Source organism: Pseudorca crassidens, chromosome 12, assembly GCF_039906515.1.
Source record: "Pseudorca crassidens isolate mPseCra1 chromosome 12, mPseCra1.hap1, whole genome shotgun sequence".
NCBI lineage: Eukaryota > Metazoa > Chordata > Mammalia > Artiodactyla > Delphinidae > Pseudorca > Pseudorca crassidens.
Window position 1 is genome coordinate 25,976,046 of NC_090307.1, and position 14,363 is coordinate 25,990,408.

The following is a 14,363-nucleotide window of genomic DNA, read 5'->3' on the forward strand; positions in this document are numbered from 1 at the left end:
GAGAGGAATACCAGAGACGGGAAGACCAACTAAGGAGCTATAGCAAGCATTACAATGAAAGATGCTAAAGTTATGAATCAAGGCAGTGAGCTTGAACAAGAGGAATTAGATCTGAGATATATTAAGGAGGTAGAGGAATTTTTGTCCTCAATATAGGAATTAAGAAGGAAGATCACAGATGACTCCAAGATTTTGGCTTAAGTAAATCAAGAGATGGTGATGCCATTTATGCATGCATTCCTTCAACAAACATTTAATCATCACTTATTGTGGGAGGTGCTGATACAATGCAGCGAATCAAACAGACCTGTTCCTACCATTGTTGTGGTAACAAGTACTCTACATTAGGCCCCGTTTATGTGTCTTCTCAGGCTTTTTGGGCCTCTTGCTCCTGTCTCAGCTGCCACCATGAGCGACTTAGTTAAGTCCCTTGTGGTTTGACAGCCCAAGGATGACCAGCCACATACCAACAGTCTCTTCCCACCACTTCTGAACTCCAGGGCAGGGACCTGCTTTCTGAGTGACTATCAAAGAATATGGATAACACAACTGGGAAGTATGGGAAAGTTAGCTCCCTGTGGGACAAGCTTTGACCAATGACAAAGAGACAGGAGACAAAGATAAAATTCCTCTCTTCCTTGAATGTTCCAAGGCATGAGTCCTCCATATTGTCTGTCTGGCCAAGTGGTTGCAGCTGTCAAGAGATTGGCTGTATCTCCTCAAGTCTTTCCATGAAGCAGTGTTCAGCACAGTAATGCATCCCTGTGCATAGCTCTCCATTCTTCCTTGCCTTTTCCCTGTTCCTGCCCTGGGATAATATCTCCTAAAGAAAGGACCAGCATCCTTGCATCAGGGTCTGTTTTCTAGGGAACTGGGCTAAAACACACCCAGAAAGGAAAACAGAAGATGATGAGTTTATTTTTCACATGCTTTGAGCTTGAGGGAAAATTATCGATCCATTCAAAAATATGTATTGAGTGCCTCCAGGTATGCTTGAAGTAGGGATAATATGGTGGACAAAATAGACATGCTTCAGTAGGAATATTCTGGTGAACAAAACAGACATGTTTCCTGCTCTTAAAGAGCTTACATTCAGCAGGGAGAAGTGACAAATAATAAGTCACAGTACAGAAATAGTGGACATGATAATTCTAGATAATGATAAAGAGTTTTAAAGAAAACTTTTAAAAGGTGATATGATAGTGTGACTGGAATGCGTGTATGGAGCGGGCGGTTCTAATCTAGACTGGGTGGTCAAGGGAACAGAGAATAGGTAGACGAAAAAGCCTCTTCCAGAAGGAGGAGCAGGTCTTCCACAGGAGGTGCCTGGGAGAATAGATGTGGAGATAGACATATTTGTCTAGTGTTGGGGTTTAGGTGGAGAGAGGAAATTTGCCCCATTTTAGCTGTGAAATAGTTGGTCTGGACATATGCATAGAAGGTAAAAGAGAGATTGAAGAGAGTAGCAAAGGCATAGGTGAGGCTGTAGATCAGGGACAGGTCAAAGAGTCAGTGGGCAGTATCAGAGCAGGAAAGGTAAGACACTATGTGTATAACCCCTGACACAAAGTGGTCATGGGTCTCTGGAAAAGCCTGGGCCTCGGTTTCTTTAGCTGCAAAATAAGAGCATTGATCAGGCTCCATTACTGTATGAAGGCAAGGAGGAGCTGATATGAAACTTCTATGTAGCTATGTAATTCACCCCTTGAAAGTCACAATTGCAGTCTTTAGAACCCAGTAGTAATTGTCTCTCTCCCATCATTAATTACATTCTGGCCACTCATCAGCTAACACAATTGTCAGACTCTTTCAGCAAAATGTCTTTTTCATAGCTGAGGACTCCTTACAGTAAGGACAAACAATTGGGGCTCATTAATTCAATCATTAGGACACTGATTATGCATCTATTGTCTACTCTAGTCAGTTATGTTAAATAAGCTCTTCAGTCTTCATCAGAGCAATTATGCTAATAAGGTTGAAATTTTCTAAGAGTATTATACCTTCATACACTTACCCTGCCTAGCAGCCGCCTGGCTCAGTCAATATTGTCACACACAGACAATTATAATCAAGGCATAAGGCCCTATTGTTGACATCTGACTACCAAGTTATCCCTCTCACAATAGAACTTTGAATAATTTGTCCATTGTTCTTCCAGGGTTTAGACATTGGCCCCTGTTTAGTTTTTTCCAAAATATGGAGATCTCAGATACCATTTAAATGCCTTTATGGGAGTGCTCATTGCACTGCATAATTTTCCAAGTAGTATTTGAACAATCATTGGATTAACTATCCAATGATAAATTATCCAGTAATTCTTTATGCTTTTAAATGTACAGACAAGAAATATAATATTAATTATCAGATGCCTGGAGAACGATGAGAAATATAATTTGTTTTCTCCAAATGTTTTTCTCTCAACCAGAGCCAGCTTCTCTCCCAATGTCATTACCTTTAAACTAAAAAACCTATTTGTACGTTTTATTTTCTTGAGTGATTTTGGCCATGGAATGAGGACTTTCCACCATGAAAAACCAATGCTTTTATGATAGGCACATAACAGATACCTGATAAATATTTGCTGAAGTTAATTTTTTTCTTGTATATGCTATATTCTTGTCTCCAGCATTTCCCATCAGATATTAAATATTTTTTATCTTAATAAAAATTACCATGTGAATGAGGACTCTGTGTGTGTGTGTGTGTGTGTGTGTGTGTGTAGAGGCAGGTGGACACATCTTCAACATAAGTTCATTTAAAATATCAAATTTCATTGTATTGAGATAAAAATCCAGCTGTGTTGGATTTCTTCATTTACAACAAAAGTAACCCCACACATTTGTTCTTTACATTTTGTACTTAGGTTATATCTCATTTAATCAGTTGCAAATAACTGGATCCTTCTTTAAGATGTAGTAATACTCACTGCAACTTAGTTCCACGAGGATGAGCATATATAGAGATTGGATGTTGACAAGATACTCAATAGTTGTACTGAGGGTAACTACAAACTGGAAGGATGGGGCAAAGCTACGTAGAATGCTTGCAGACCTTTGACACACATACAGCCTTTTTCTGCCATACAAATGCTGTATTTCACACTTCTTCAATTACGTGGTATTTTTTATCTTAGGTTGTGGGGAAACAACTGAGAGCAAGATGCTTGCCGTCCTTGTCCTTCAGGAATCTGCAATCTAAATGGTGAGACAAAACACTCACATGAGAAGTTAAAAACCCGCTCAAGACTAAACTAACAGATCAAGACATTACTCAAAGCAAAGTCATGGTATGTAAATCATTCTGACCATGAGAGAAAATTTATAGGTGAGTGATATCCTTTGGGCTGGAGTAACCAGGAAAAGCTTTACAAATTTAGCAGAGTTCTAGCTTTTGAATATGAGTTCTAGCTTTTGAAAAATCAATACATGGATATATATATATATAGATATATATATACGTACATATATATGTGTGTGTATATATAAATACACATATATATCTTCTTTAAAACTCTACAGAAGAATTAATGATAAAATTTAAGTTTTCCACTCATGACTTCAAGGTTCTCTTTCTAGAAGCAACCACCATTACCATTTTCCTTATATGTCTTTCCAGTACATTTTACTACTTTTAAATAGATTCTGAATTGATTTTGATTTGATTTTTCAGTATCATGCACAACAAAAGGTTAAACAAGGTGTCTATCCATATAAACATAAGACTTACTCAATATAATTTATACAATAGGGACCTACTGATAGGTCTTGAGATACCCCAGTGGATTTCCAAGTTGATTGTTGCCACGGCAATCCCTGCTCCATCTGCCTTCAGTTTCTATCTTGACCCACTTTGGCTTAGATACATTTCTAGCTGAGAAGGGATGCTCCTTTTCTAAGCCTTTTGGGGACTGCATTGGTAGCCAGATTGCCCCTCCTCCCCTTTCCTCAATCCTACAAATCCTGGAAGGCTTCCTAAATGAAAGAGTTAGGGATCCAAAGTCTGACACTTTGGAGAGATGGTCTTAGACCTCAAGCATATTATCCATTGAATTAATGTGCCCCTCAAAGTACCTAACTCCTGTACTGGGAGCAGATTCTTCTGGAATTCCAGCCAGATCTGCTTCTGTTTCTATTTCTATTCACCCACATAGACACCCAAATGCACACCCTGGTCACATAGGAGAAAATACTTGTGTGACCCAGGGTAGCTTTTTATAGGCCATTTCATATAAAAACTGTTGGCTGTGTTAGTAGGGAGAAGGACCAAAAACCATAAACAGCCCTCCTACTTCTAAATCGAATAGCCTTTGCCCTAGAACATCCTCCCTGGTGGCTCTGGGAAGCGGAAAGAGAAGTATTAGGATGTGGAACAGCTCCACCGACTGGCTTCCTAGATCCCCTTCGCAAGCTGTTTTTAAAAAGGGGTGAGTAGAGCTGCCTCTAAACTGACAATGGGAGACACCATCCTGGGGGTAAACTTTTGAAGGTAGAATTTCTGCTGAATGGGTTCATCTTAGCATATGTGTTGCAGGCAACAGAAGGGAAGAAAGGATAATGATTATTGGTTTTCTTTTAACTTAGCCCTGTGCTAGTCACTTTCATAATTATTACTTTATTTAATCATCACTCAACTATATTTAAGTAGCTATCATTGCAGGTGAGTTTCACTTGCCAAAGGTCACATATTTGGAGCATGCTCTTCATCACAAACTTTCGATGAGAAAAGTACTTCCATGTTTGAGGAGAGAGATGGAGGAAATGCAGGAGATTTTTAAAGGATATTTGGAAAACCTGTAAGACTCAGAGGATGACCAAGTATCTCTCCACATTCAACTGAAGGTACCCTCCTCAGGGAAGCCTTCACTTCAGAAAAAAATATATTTCAAGAAGTCTTACTGTTTGAAGTGGTCACTTGGTACTTCCTGCTTACTGATTTGAGATCTAAGTTTCTTTTCACCTTCAGTTCTACGGTGCTCTCTGCCTAACACAGTAGGTGCTTAATAAATGCTTGATGTGACTGGTTGGGTTCAATATTTCGGCAGAGGCTCGGGTGTCTGTAAGGTAAAAGTGACAAAGTTACCCGATTGGGGTTATGACTCCACTAGCTTTGCGAAGCCAGCGGCTTAGCGGCTTGTCGTGCAGATGAGCGAGGATGGGGCCTAACAGCGCCTGAACAGTGCAGAAATGAAGGGGAAGGGAAGATAACTCAGCAATTGAGGGGCATCGTGCCAGGCACTTATGTTCTAGACTTCACAAGACCATTCAGAGCATGCATTACTAGCACCATTTTTAACGAAGACAGAACGACGGTTCCGGTTAAAGAAAAATACCTGGCATCCCCTTTCCCTGGCCCTACATCCCAGAAAAGATCTCAGCCCTGGGCTTATTTACATCTCGGACCCCGCCCCCGTTTACCACCACGAGGGCCCCGCCCACTCATTCGCAGAAGGGCGCGCCCAGAGTGGGTCCGGTACCCGAGCTTCTGCAGAAACCTCTTCTGCCCGTGGCTCGTCCCGTCCTCTGGGCTTCCCCGGGGATGAGCACGTATCCACTCCCGGCTTGACTACTGAAGGTGGGCCAGGCGGCCCCCGACAGGCCCCACCCAGTGGCGCTGGCGAGAGACCGGGAGGGAGGTCAGGGCCGAGGTAGTGAGGGACGGATGGTCGTTAGCGCAGCAGGTTACGTGCTTTCCCTTCCCCTTCCCAGAGCCTCTCGTGGGACCGCGCAGGAGACTAAGCCAACCGAAACCGCGGGCATCACACCCTGCCTACTCCTCCACCGCCCCGCCGGCCACGCCTCGCCTCACGCTCTACGGGGGAGGCGGGACCAATCAGCGAGCGACGTCTCCCTTCCGATTCGAGGCCCCCGACGCGCGGCTCACACCCCGAGCACCCCGTGCGCTGATTGGCTGCACGCGCCGCCGGTCCGGCCGGGAGGGCGGGGCGGCCGAAGGGAAAGGAGGTGGGGAGGTAGTGGCCCGCGACTCTCTGAGCCCCGCTCGCGCCCCGGCCTTTCCCGGGCGCTCGGCCTCCTTCTTTCCCTCCTCCGTTCTTCCGTACGCGCCGAGCGCTGCGCTTGGCCGGCGTGCCTCGCGCCCTAACGGGCGGCCGGGGGCGCCAATCAGCGGGCGGCAGGGTGCCAGCCCCGGGGCTGCGCCGGCGAATCGGCGGGGCTCGCGGCCCGGGGTGGGAGGCGGGTCTACCGCTCGGCCGCGGCGGCGGAGGAGCAGCCCCCAGCCAGCAGCCAGCGAGCGCCGAGCGAGCCGCCCGGAGGTGGGTGCGCCGCGCCGCTGCGGCCGGCAGCGGAGGGCGCAGGGCGGAAGCGGAGGTGGGCCGGCGGGCGCAGCGGGGGAGGACTCGGCCGTCCCGGTCGCCCGGGGTGGGGGCGAGGCGGGCGCGCGCCCGAGGGGAGGAGGGGCGGTGGCGGGACGCGCGTCCCCACCCCCTCCTTCCCGCGGGCGGCGTCCGGGCCCGCGCCCCCTTCTCGCGCGCCGGGGTCGACTGCCGGGCTCCGGCTGGGGGGCGGGGCGGGTGGCCGGGCGGCCGCGAGAGTGATTTCAGTCCTGCCTCCAATCGCCCATTCCCCTCTCCCTTCCCAGCCCCTCATCCCATTCGGAAGAGGAAGGAACAAAAGGTCCCGGACCCCCGGCTCTGACGGGGCGGGACCCGGAGCCTCGGTGCAGGTAACGCCGCGGCGCCCGGCGGACCCATGGGGCTGGGGTGTGTCAATGTGGGGCTCGGGTCGGTGAGGCTCGCCGCGTCACCTGGCCTCGGGGGCCGGGGGCTGGGGTGTGGCGAGGTCGGGGCCGCGGGGCGCCGGGCCCTCGGGGTGCGGGAGCGCAGGGCGGGGCAGCCGGAGGGACGGGGCCGGCAGCCGGAGGGACGGGGTCGGCAGCTGGAGAGAAGGGGTTGGCGCTCGGAGCTGCCGCCCGCCCGCTGCCCGGGGCGGGGGCCGGCTGTGGCCCGTCCCCTGCGCCGCGAACACAGTCGGTAGTTTGTGGTTGTGATTTGCAAAGCCCGGAGGGACGGAGCTCTGGTTTCGGGAGTTGTTGGGAAGCCGAGTTAGGAGCGTGCGATACTTTGCTTCCACTTTTTTTTTGGTGCTGTAACCTTTGTTAACCATTCTGGTCTCGGGGTTCAGAATCGCTTGTGTGTGCTCTCACACAAACACGCACACGGCTGATACTCTGTCCAGATCCTTCTCTACTCGCTTGTGAAAGTTGCTCTGTGAGCGGAGCCTATTTGTTTTTATCACACGCCTTTAGAGAGCACGCTGATTGATTTCACGTATTTCAAACTTGGTTTTCAAATCTGCAACTTTGTTTTGTTCTCTCCTGGGGGATACTGCCCTTGGGTTGAGTACTTTCGTCTTTTACTTACTTAACCGTTTTGTGGTTATGGTTTCCTTTTGATCCTAAACAAAAGAAAGACAGTACTTAGGTTAGTTTTGTTATTTCTTTCTCCTGACCATTTAAAAGCTAAATACTACCGGTTTGTTGTCAACTAAACCTTTATTTAAAAAGAAAAAATTTCCAGGTAAAACGAAAATGAAGTAGCATTTTCCATCTAAGTCCTGGCATGTTTGTTACAGTTTGGAGTATCCTAAATTTTGGTGTTTTAAACTTTTAAAACGACGCAAGTAATTAATAAATAAACAAGTGATCACGCAAACTCCACTTTTCCAAAAATGGTCCCTGAAATTTGAATTAATTTCCAGAATTCTGAATGATTAGTTCCTTTTCTTCTGATTTCATGTGAATTGAACCTTCACCACTGATTGTAAGGGTGCTTTCCTTGAGACTAATAAGATAATACATTTTCTATTATTCTGAAAATACATTAGCTAATTTTCTAGTTTTGATACCCTTTAAAAAAAAGTTTTTCTCACATACATGTGTAAGGTAAATAATTAAATTAAATTTGGTAAGTTTTGATGTGAATAAATAAGTGAAGCAAATATACACAGAGATGGGAGAAATAATGTAAAATGGATTTCATAAATGTATCATGGTTGGAGGATTTTTTTTTCATTTGCCTTAAAAAACCATACAGGGTATTGATAGAATTTTCTCCACCAAAAGGTCATTTAGAAAACATTTATATTAAATTCAGGAAGTAACACTGATTTTATTTTTAAAGTTCCTTAGTGTTTTTTTTTTTTTTTTGCCATAAAATTAGCTGTGGTAGTAAGTAAGAATAGTTCAAGTCTATGGGCATATCTAAGGTGATTACCCACTTACACTCTTAATGTTAAAATTGAGTTTAAAGTAGTTCATTGGTCTGTTTTAATTAATGTAATGTGATTGGTAACATCCATTTCTGGACTTGTTTTAGTAAGAAATTGCTGTTAGAACTTGGTTTTTATACTCCGTTCTTACCTTGTACAGTGATTTCACATTATAGGAGTTCAACAAAGTTTGGTTTTTCAAGGCTGTAAGTTAACCTGTGCCTAGTCATAAATGGTCAGATCTCTACATACACAATCTGTAAGGTTCATGAAATAAGAATCTTGTAAGAAACTGTGCAGAGTAATTTCCTGTTGTTTGTGGCTTGTCAGGCTTGGTGTGTGCTTTAACTCTTAAGTAGGAATTTGGGGATAGTTTTGTATATTTCAGCAGAAATTCTCTTTAGTAAGAACAAAGGTTGTTTCTACTTCAAGATGGCAAAAGGTCCCCTTTTCATTTTCATATTGTAAATATTACAAACATGTTGCTAAAATTTTGTTACTTCACATTGGGGGAAAATCCGTGAGTGAAAAATAGTTTAGTTACATAACCTGCTGATCAAAGACCTATTGAATTTTTACATTTTGCAAATATTTTCAGCTTTGGCTTTTCTAAAGGTGTGAAAGCACTCCTTATTCTTGTTTGGTTTTGATTTTGTTGGCTTTGTACTTTAGGACTTCTCGTTTTGTAGCAGCTTTTTTACACAGGTGTTTTTGTAATGCATATAAAAGTCGTATTTAGTGCAGTCTGGCAGATGGAGTCTCATTCTTATTCTTGGGACAAGAGTCATTTTTAGAGGATGGCGGGGGGCATGTCTTTTGATGGGAGTAGAGGAGCCATTTTTATCTGTAAGAGGAAAGATTGTAAGTATTGCATTGTAAAGGTATGTCAGAAAATGTGAAATAAAAAGATTTCAAAACCAGTTCAGGAGAGGTTATGCATTTATTCAACAACTAACTTGTATTTATCGAACAGGTAACATTTATTCATTTATTAAACAGTAAAACAGCCTTTTGCTGTGTGTCAGGCCCTGAACTAGGCAGTGAAGTAACAGGGAACAAGTGTATCCCTGTTCCTTGATGGGATTAGAAAAGTGGAAAATCTTCATATCTCCTTGTCCTGTCCTCCAGTGTTTAGAGTAGGAAGATCATGTTAATGTACAAATTCAGGACTGAGCCAATTCCTAACGTATGCTTGCACGGCTTTCTTTTGAGTTTAGAGGACAGCACTAGGGAAGGTGTCACGTGTTAACTCATATTGTCACCGGGAATAGGTAGTGTATTTTTTGGGGGTGGGGGAACTTGTCACCATTTTTGCACAATCTCTACAAATTGAAGATATGACTAGTCTTTCAGAAGTATATTTGTTGCTGAGCAGGTGAACACTTGTAGAGCTAAGCCTAATTTGGCCTTAGTTTGATTATCCATTGCCTTTTATAGAAACCGGTTAGGGAAAGAAAGCAAACCTGAATCGGTCAGGTTCTAATGAAAGTATCAGAAATAAAGTATAAAAACAATTAGCTAAACCGAGAAAAAGGATTGGGCTGCAATCTTGTGTAATGGAAAGGCCCTGGGTTTTGGCGTCAGAGAGACCTAGGCGTATAGTCAGTTTCTCAGTCACTGTATTGGGCAAATTACTTAACTCCTGAGCCTTGGTTTTCTGATTGAAAATGGAGGTAATAACACCTTCCTCTTAAGGTTATTACATACAAAGAGTAAATGATTGTGATGAAGATACCTAAGCACAGTGCCTCAGACTAAGGGTCTTCTCAGAAGACCTTTGTTCTCTTCTGGTTGTAGCTTTCACTTGTTTTCTAATTCAGATGATTTTCCTACACTCTTCTCCTTGATCTATTATAAAATACATTTGAGAAACAGACACTTAGCGAAAAGGTCTAAGGTAGGCAAATTGTCCTAGTCCGTACCTTTCAGTTCTAGTCATAGGAGAGAGATTGTGACCCTTAATTAGAACCTGTTGGCATTTATTTCAAATGTTTCTAACAAGCAAAGTTATCTTGCTTCTAAACCCATAGTAGATTAGAGACAAGTAGATTGTGGGTCATGTGGGAGGTTGAGGGGAGTCTAGTGAGGGGTGGGGTAGGAGGATGGGGAACTGTTAGCCTACTGTCTATTTTAAGGAAAAACAGATAACAGTCTGGTGAGGATAATGGAGATAATCTACAAGACACAAAAAACGAATACTCAGAGCCTAACTAGCATGTCTGGAACCATTCAGTGCAGGACCAGACCTGAAAACATAGTAATGAAAGTTCATCGATTAGATTAAATCATATTTGGGAAAATCTATTTAAAGAGAGCGGTAATCTACATAATATACTTTAGATTGTCATTCGGGATGATTAACAAATGTTCTTAAAGGGGTAGAACATGGTTCTAATGACTTATGACAGATCCAAAGTACCTGCTCTGACCAAGGTGCTTTTCATTTGTTTTGCCATTCAGAGTGCCGTGATTCCAGACTGAAAAATCTTTCATGCTAGGCCAGTAGTAAAGAAAGGTGATCTAAATGGTGTTGCACCCCAGGCCACACCTTTTCTTCGGAGTAAGTCATTTTTTTGTCAGTCTGCAGGGGTGTCGTGTACAACTTTTCACTCAGGTTTTAGGATAAAGTATGCTAGAGATTTCTAGGACTGAACAAGTGTGGACAGTTGGCTAGTCTGTCTGTTGGGGGCTTCATGCTTCTTTTATGTGACTTCTTTCCAATATTAGCCTTGGTAATTTTTTTTGATCCTCATCTTTCCTATCTCAGGGTTACTTTCTAAACCATCTACTCCATCAAATATTAATTGGTGACCTTGTAATTTATAGCCTTAGCTATTTGGAAAAAAGAAAAGGGTCTTTTGTTTTTAAACCAGTAGTACAAAAGTTATCCAGCCTTTTTTGTTTAAAAATGCACAGTTTGAGGCTTATTGCTTATCTCTGATCAATTTTTTAAATTTATTCCATTTTATTTATTTTTGGCTGTGTTGGGTCTTCTTTGCTGCGCATGGGCTTTCTCTAGTTGCAGCGAGCAGGGGCTACTCTTCGTTGCGGTGTGCGGGCTTCTCATTGTGGTGGCTTCTCTTGTTGCGGAGCACTGGCTCTAGGCGCGTGGGCTTCAGTAGTTGGCAGCATGTGGGCTCAGTAGTTGTGACTCGCAGGCTCTAGAGCGCAGGCTCAGTAGTTGTGGCACACGGGCTTAGTTGCTCCGCGGCATGTAGGATCTTCCCAGACCAGGACTTGAACTTCACCGTGTCCCCTATATTGGCAGGTGGATTCTTAACCATTGCCCCACCAGGGAAGCCCTCTCTGATCAATTTTGATCATTACTCCAGGTTGATATAATTGTGATGTGTTCAATTAGGACATATTTCAATGCTGATTATAGGTAGACATCTCAAGGATAGCTCTGAGCTTCAATTTCAGTAATTTCATGTAGGGAGAATGTAATTTTGCCAAGCCAGATGGATTTAGACCCTGCCTCTGGTTTGGCTAGTTAGCCAGAAATATTAAGGTAGTTAAGGTAGTTGTGGCTCACATATGTACCTTACATTCTAGAGTGTGTACGTGTTCCTCTTAGATATAAGTGAGCCACACTGACAGGACAGATGCCTGGTAATTTAGATCTTTAAGTTTGTGCTTTTAAGAAAATAAGTCCTGAAGTGATTCATTCTCATTAAAATTTGTGAGTTTACTGTCAACTTGTCACAAAATCTTCCAGATAGTTCTGTAATTTTCAAAATCTCAGAATTACTTTGGCCTCAAGACTAGAACAGTGGAAAGTGAGTGCAGACTTTAGTTTTGATCTGTTCAGTACACATGTCCAGTTTGCATCTGAAAACCTGTAGTGCCCTACTGTGACCTCCCTTCTCTTTCGGCGGGAGGGCATAGCTTCAGGTTTAATGGCTGAAGAATAACTGGGAGGAGCCACTGGAAGTTCATCAGATTTATTACCTTGAGTCTTTCAGTTCAGAAACTCGATCTGAGGAAGTAGCATAGTAAATCTGTGATCTTGTAGTTTGCCCGTTGAAGATAAAGTACATTTGCATATGCTACTTCAGCTTTTCCAAAAATTCTATAACGGGATAATGGTTATGGACTTGTAAATATTAAGGAAATGCTCCGTCTTAATCATCCTTCATTATAAAATGTGGGGAGGTGAATCTGGTTTTCAAAGTTCACAGAATAAACTCCTGATGAATGGTGCAACGGAAGCTGGGCCCATGGGCTTTCTTCCTTGATTTGAATGAACTATGGAAACTTTTTTGTTGACTAGAGGCGCTCTATCTATGGCAGTGAATGCAAATTTTTCATGTTTAGACCAACCTTTTACTTTGTAGACAGGTGGTTAGGCTGTAGTTCATGTAAGCCTGCCAATTAAACTTTTCTTTATAAAATGTTTTAAGTATCAGGAGGGTTCTGCTTTTGCCTGAGGTTTGTGCGTTGGCCATATTTGCTCTAAACTAGTTTTCAAACCTAATGCACACACATACCTTTATGCACACAACAGCAACCAGAGAGAAGGCTCCTACCAGCAACAGCAACAGCATTATGCAGAATCTCAAAATGTAAGGGAAGTGACAGTTGCTGAAGCCCTGCCTGCTCAGTTTTCCTCTCATTCTTTGGCCCCCAGGAAGCCTTTGAAGCTCTAGAGGAGTAGTAGATCGTAGAGAAGAAACTTTCTGTAGACCCACACCATTCAATATAGTGGACACCAGCCACATGTGGCTATTTAGCACTTGAAATATGGCTTCTGTGACTGAGGAAGTGAATGTTGAATTTAATTTTAATTAATTTTAATTTAATAGAAAGTTGTGTTGGGCAGTGCTACTCTAGCCTTTGCTTTAACTGCACTTTTACACCCTGAGGACTTGTACCCAGTTGATGTGGGTGTAATTTGTTGCTTCAGCAAAAGGTCAATACAGACTCTGGGAGTTTGAAGGGAGATTGGAGTACTGAATATTTGTGCTGATTTGAGTCTGGGCTTGTGTAGTCTCTTAATAGTTGGATCCTTTTTCACAGTCCAGGGATGATAAACTAGTATGTAGTTTTATGTTTACAAGCTGAATATAGACCTATGGATTCCACACAACTCATTAAAGGTGAAAGGAATGTAACTCAAGTAAAGAACAGATAGAGTCTCTTTACACAGCAGTCCCCATATAATGGGGACTTTCACTGAAGTAATGACCTGCTTTTAGGGTTAAATTCAAGCTCTAACATTACGTTTTAACAGTCCATAAAACTGAACACATGAATGTTTTCTCTTTGCTTTTAAAAGGCACATTACCCATCGCTCTCCATGGGGCCAACTTAGGTTTCCAGTTGGCAGTGTCTTTCCTTACTAGCGTACAACTTTGGGAAAAAAGCATAGTTACAGTGAGAATTGAGAAATCTGGGTTTTTTTTGGTTGTTGTTCTTAAAACTAATTTTTACTTTTTTTTTTTTTTAATGCTTTCTATTGTCCTGGTTTCTTTGACTAAAACAATTATAAAAATCCAGGTCATTAGTAAACGTGTGATACATGTTTAAATGTGGATGGCCAAAAATCTAATAGTGATTTTATACTATTTCAGCAGGAACTTAGGTGTTCGTTATGAGGCAGCACCATCACATTTCAAGTATTTTATGTTGAAATATCTAACTTGATTTTCTTTTGAAATAAATATTTATATAGGTATTTGGAGAATGTTTTGTATTTGCAGTTTGAAGATATTTGAAATCTACATTTACTTTCTATACTTAATGACTTCCTTTGTTCTAAACTTGAACCTTGTGAAGTGTTTTTTGCCACTCTTTTTCATATTCGCCTTCCTGCTGCCCTTTTAGAAGTCATGACTGAATTCTGAATTGCCAAGTTTAGCAGTCTTTTCTCCATTATCGTACTACTTTCTTCAGTGTTTTTGCATCATTGACTATACTCTCTTTATCTAGATTTCTAAAAAATCACCTAAAGAGACATAGATTAGGCCCATTCCTCCTGCTACAAATGTTGGATAAAATGTAAAACATTTTTGGTTTTTATATATATATAGCTGATCTAGAGAGGGAGGGGTGAGAGGGAGAGAAAAGTCCCCAGGTACCAGAAATTTAGAAAATCAGTTAGTGTCAAGGAAAAGCTGGCCTTGGGGCATTTATTAG

At 42.7% G+C, this 14,363-nt stretch overlaps 1 protein-coding gene across 3 annotated transcripts in view; it reads left to right on the forward strand.

The window, feature by feature from the left end:
* The first annotated feature begins 6,130 nt into the window (after positions 1–6,130).
* The window catches only part of SMAD2 (SMAD family member 2), a 104,333-nt gene continuing 96,100 nt past the window's right edge, over positions 6,131–14,363 (forward strand). For all 3 annotated transcript variants that reach the window (XM_067699159.1, XM_067699160.1, XM_067699161.1), the window contains exons 1-2: positions 6,131–6,271; positions 6,598–6,681. The gene's annotated coding sequence lies outside the window, so the exon portion shown is untranslated. The remainder of the gene's footprint in view (positions 6,272–6,597; positions 6,682–14,363) is intronic.